The sequence below is a fragment of the Acipenser ruthenus genome, chromosome 3 (assembly GCF_902713425.1).
Source record: "Acipenser ruthenus chromosome 3, fAciRut3.2 maternal haplotype, whole genome shotgun sequence".
Classification (NCBI taxonomy): Eukaryota; Metazoa; Chordata; class Actinopteri; order Acipenseriformes; family Acipenseridae; genus Acipenser; species Acipenser ruthenus.
The window spans coordinates 93,078,254-93,084,031 of NC_081191.1; the positions used below are offsets into that span (position 1 = coordinate 93,078,254).

General features: G+C 36.4%; 1 long non-coding RNA gene across 1 annotated transcript; it reads right to left on the reverse strand.

Annotated features, from left to right (window-relative positions):
* Window positions 1-1,994: 1,994 nt before the first annotated feature.
* Window positions 1,995-4,849, reverse strand: LOC117394371 (uncharacterized). Its single transcript, XR_004543370.3, has 3 exons — window positions 4,808-4,849; window positions 4,510-4,625; window positions 1,995-2,245 (listed from the first exon to the last, which is right to left on the reverse strand). It is a non-coding gene; the product is annotated as an uncharacterized LOC117394371 (long non-coding RNA).
* Between the last annotated feature and the right edge of the window lie 929 nt (window positions 4,850-5,778).

Here is a 5,778-nt window from a genome sequence, read left to right on the forward strand (position 1 = left end):
CTGCATAAACTCTGATAAATGTACTGCATAAACTCTGATAAATGTACTGTATAAACTCTGATAAATGTACTGCATACACTCTAATTAATGTACTGTATAAACTCTGATAAATGTACTGTATAAACTCTGATAAATGTACTGTATAAACTGATTAATGTACTGTATAAACTCTGATAAATGTAATGTATAAACTGATAAATGGACTGTATAAACTCTGATAAATGTACTGTTATGCATTATGGTTCTAAAGTTTGTATGGCAAAAATAAGACCTGAGTTGTTTACGTTTTCTGTTTCTCCAACTTGAGAATCAAGAAATATTTAACCTGAGTGTTGTTTGGGTTAAAGTGCAGAAGTAACTATACTGGCTGGTTTGAGGTGAAATTGAAACAGGCTGGCTTAGGTTTGACGGGGTTTTCTGCCTCCAAAAAAATAAATTTATTTCGGATGCAGAATATTAACTTGCTCTATTCTCTTACTCATCCACAACTCTGAAGAGGAATCTGTCGAGACTGTAGATCAATAAACAGACTGTTAGTCTGGCCTCTCCATGCCCATACAGCACCGCTGACCTGTCTGCCATTTCTTCCGAAGATACTTCAGGGTACAGGGTGCTGGGATTGCTGGACCTGGGTTACCAGCACTTTAAAGAAGGTTATCACTAAGAGTGGCTGTGTTTGAGGCCTCCTCTTGTAAGAGCTTCCCATTGTAAAAGTACAGCAGTGTAAGAAAGCATAAGCATAGGGAAGCCTTGTAAAGAATAGCGAGGTATGGTAAAGCATATTGATAAAAATGACAAACCAGGGTAAACTATGATCAATGCAGAGAATAACCAGAGGAAAAACATGGTAAAACTACAAAAATACTATGCAAGAATAATGTGGTCATTTTTGACTCTGGAGACATTTCAAATACGTTTTTGTTTGTATATTTGACCCAACAGCAATTTATAAACTGTTCAGATACCAAAACTGTCCATTCAGTGGAATTTTCCTTGAAAGGCACTTTAAGTTGACTGACGTACTGCACAGGACTAGTTTAATAGATTGTGATATCAGCTGTCTTGTTATGCACTTACGCAAAGGTAAGTGTTTCAAATTTAAAATAAATTGGGCAATAATTGTGAAGGTACTCGCACGACAATGCAAGATGCATGCTTTTAATCATTATTATTTATTTACACTGACAACAATGGTGCAACATGCACTTAGCTTTAAAGACCTTGACAAATAGACAAGTAAATACAAGTAAACACTGCCATCTGGTGCTCAAAGTGAGAACTGCTTTAGAAATAATATAACTGGATAACTGACTGCAGCTTACAGTATTAACTGTACAGCCTTGAGAAAAAGCGAGTGTTTGTCCCCTTTGTGACGTGCAATTCATAGAGGAAAAAGCAAGGACCAAATGAACAGAAACCTGAGACACACTGTTGAATCCAGTTCAAATGAACAGAAACCTGCAGCACACTGTTAAATCCAGTTCAAATGAACAGAAACCTGAGACACACTGTTGAATCCAGTTCAAATGAACAGAAACCTGAGACACACTGTTGAATCCAGTTCAAATGAACAGAAACCTGCAGCACACTGTTAAATCCAGTTCAAATGAACAGAAACCTGAGACACACTGTTGAATCCAGTTCAAATGAACAGAAACCTGAGACACACTGTTGAATCGAGTTCAAATGAACAGAAACCTGAGACACACTGTTGAATCCAGTTCAAATGAACAGCAAACTGTTGAATCCAGTTCAAATGAACAGAAACCTGAGGCACACTGTTGAATCCAGTTCAAATGAACAGAAACCTGAGACACACTGTTGAATCCAGTTCAAATGAACAGCAAACTGTTGAATCCAGTTCAAATGAACAGAAACCTGAGACACACTGTTGAATCCAGTTCAAATGAACAGAAACCTGAGGCACACTGTTAAATCCAGTTCAAATGAACAGCAAACTGTTGAATCCAGTTCAAATGAACAGAAACCTGAGACACACTGTTGAACCCAGTTCAAATGAACAGAGAAAAAAAGGGAATTGAAAGGGCTTTTTGTATTAATTTACACCAGATAAGCTTGTTTTCCATTATTGTTACATTTTCCTTAAAAACATAAAAAATATAACGGGAAGAAAGTTGTGATTAAAAGTGTGTTTGTTTTAATGTTATTATGTTCTTATTCCTCCAGAGAACAAGCAGGGTTTGAATGTGAACACTTAGAAGGCACCACCATTGGTTTCCATTGTCTGAAAATAAAATACAAAGCGTTGATGTCAGTCACTTAATAGTATTGATTAGCTTGACACACTTCAAATGACTCTACCTTTACCCCCAAAAAACACAAGGATTCTGCTAGAAGCAAGCAAGACATGCAAACGCATGAGAAGCACACTGTGCGAGTACGTAACATCATAGAGACATGGGGCGACTGCGTGTGTTTGTCAGGAAAGGCGCTGTATAAGCAATACAGATTGATTGATGTACATCTTGCACAAAACCATCTCTGCCTAACCCTGGCATTGTGTGTGCAAGGCAGGCATCCTTCCTTATCCTTGTATCATCCTGGCACAGCTCCTGCTTTAAACTTGCATTTATGGTCTTGCTTGACCCTAGCATGATATCCGAGGGAACTCCCAATATCAGCAATAGGTCCTTGCTTCATAGCTGGATCATTTAAACAGTTTGATATTTATAGACTGTTGTTAATGAAGCCTGCAACAGTCCAGCAGTTTATGAATGTCAAACTGAATTTAATAACAAGGTACTAATTAACTAGAGTTAAAGCTGAGTCAGGTCTTTGTTGTAGTGTCATGTACATGTAATACGCAGTATACAGCATAAGCTATATACATACTGTACTGTAAACAAAACCTTATGTGTATGAAGATGGCTTTTTTCATATGTGCATATGAAGCCAAACATATTACATATTTACCTGAATATCAATCACTTTAACCTTAGATCAAATCACCTGAATATCAATCACTTTAACCTTAGATCAAATCACCTGAATATCAATCACTTTAACCTTAGATCAAATCACCTGAATATCAATCACTTTAACCTTAGATCAAATCACCTGAATAGCAATCACTTTAACCTTAGATCAAATCACCTGAATATCAATCACTTTAACCTTAGATCAAATCACCTGAATATCAATCACTTTAACGTTAGATCAAATCACCTGAATATCAATCACTTTAACCTTAGATCAAATCACCTGAATATCAATCACTTTAACCTTAGATCAAATCACCTGAATATCAATCACTTTAACCTTAGATCAAATCACCTGAATATCAATCACTTTAACCTTAGATCAAATCACCTGAATATCAATCACTTTAACCTTAGATTAAATCACCTGAATATCAATCACTTTAACCTTAGATCAAATCACCTGAATATCAATCACTTTAACCTTAGATCAAATCACCTGAATTTCATTCACTTTAACCTTAGATCAAATCACCTGAATATCAATCACTTTAACGTTAGATCAAATCACCTGAATATCAATCACTTTAACCTTAGATCAAATCACCTGAATATCAATCACTTTAACCTTAGATCAAATCACCTGAATATCAATCACTTTAACCTTAGATCAAATCACCTGAATATCAATCACTTTAACCTTAGATCAAATCACCTGAATATCAATCACTTTAACCTTAGATCAAATCACCTGAATATCAATCACTTTAACCTTAGATCAAATCACCTGAATTTAATTCACTTTAACCTTAGATCAAATCACCTGAATATCAATCACTTTAACCTTAGATCAAATCACCTGAATATCAATCACTTTAACCTTAGATCAAATCACCTGAATTTCATTCACTTTAACCTTAGATCAAATCACTTGAATATCAATCACTTTAACCTTAGATCAAATCACCTGAATATCAATCACTTTAACCTTAGATCAAATCACCTGAATAGCAATCACTTTAACCTTAGATCAAATCACCTGAATATCAATCACTTTAACGTTAGATCAAATCACCTGAATATCAATCACTTTAACGTTAGATCAAATCACCTGAATATCAATCACTTTAACCTTAGATCAAATCACCTGAATATCAATCACTTTAACCTTAGATCAAATCACCTGAATTTCATTCACTTTAACCTTAGATCAAATCACCTGAATATCAATCACTTTAACCTTAGATCAAATCACCTGAATATCAATCACTTTAACCTTAGATCAAATCACCTGAATATCAAGCATATTTTAGGCTCTTTCAATACCAGAGCTACTGGGACAGCTGGTTTTCATTTCAACCGAGCTCTTACTTCCTTCATTGCACCAGTTATTGGTGTAATTAGTCAAGCTTAGCATGTGTTCCAGATCTTCAGCCACTGATGATGTAAAGACACCTAGATAACTTTGGGGCCTCCAGGACCAGGGTTGGAGACTCCTGCTCTCTTGTATAATATACAGTAGAACTTTTTATGTTATATTTGTATTGCAACAACTACAAAATACCCTTACCTGCCAAGGCCAGCTATTCGGTTCAACCTCTTCCCCTCCAACAGCCTTGTGGGCTTTTGGTTTGTTTATGACAGTGAAGTCATCCACTGCTCCATCTCCATCTCCAGAGACTGACCCTGAAGGATATCAAAGGTATATACCGTTAGTATCACTAGCCCTGGTTAGCAGTTTCTAAATTAATGGCAACAGTCACCTACAAGATTCTATTGCTATTACTTCAAACAGCAATTAGTTAGGCATGAATCTAAACTGTTGTGGCTCAGGTGCATTTAAAATAAACTGGTTTAAATTGACTTACCCAGGAGAGCCAGGATCAATAAATGTCACATTCTGAACTGTTTGACTTGAATTGAAATGAGAGTGCTGAGGCTTCCCTATTGACTTATATAGAGCACTGCTTGATAAGGAGCTCTACTCCATTGAAGTTGTTGGCTGTTGTTGTTTTAAAGAGAGGTCAAGGTAAGAAAGCTTGCATGAGATTGCATTGTTCAACCTGTTTGGCATGCAATTTGAATTGATGAAGACTAAAAGAGCAGTTATAAGGCATCCTATATAGTTTGTCAGACATTTGTAGTTTCCTTACTTTTTGTCATGTTTTACATTAGTCTGGGTGTTTTGTTTTCCACCCCAATTTTACCTATAGGTCTCTCTGTTATGTACTATAATACCAATTTTAAAATATCTAGATACCCACTCATCAATTCCATTCAATATCCTATAGGACTGGTTTACTGCATGCTTCTGCACCTCATCAAGTCCATTCAATATCCCATAGGACTGGTTTACTGAACACCTGCTACTGCACCTCATCAATTACATTCAATATCCTGTAAGATGGGTTTACTGAACACATGCTACTGCACCTCATCAAGTCCATTCAATATCCTATAGGACTGGTTTACTGCATGCTACTGCACCTCATCAAGTCCATTCAATATCCCATAGGACTGGTTTACTGCATGCTTCTGCACCTCATCAAGTCAATTCAATATCCTATAGGACCGGTTTACTGAACACATGCTACTGCACCTCATCAAGTCCATTCAATATCATATAGGACTGGTTTACTGCATGCTACTGCACCTCATCAAGTCCATTCAATATCATATAGGACTGGTTTACTGCATGCTTCTGCACCTCATCAAGTCAATTAAATATCCTATAGGACCGGTTTACTGAACACATGCTACTGCACCTCATCAAGTCCATTCAATATCATATAGGACTGGTTTACTGCATGCTACTGCACCTCATCAAGTCCATTCAATA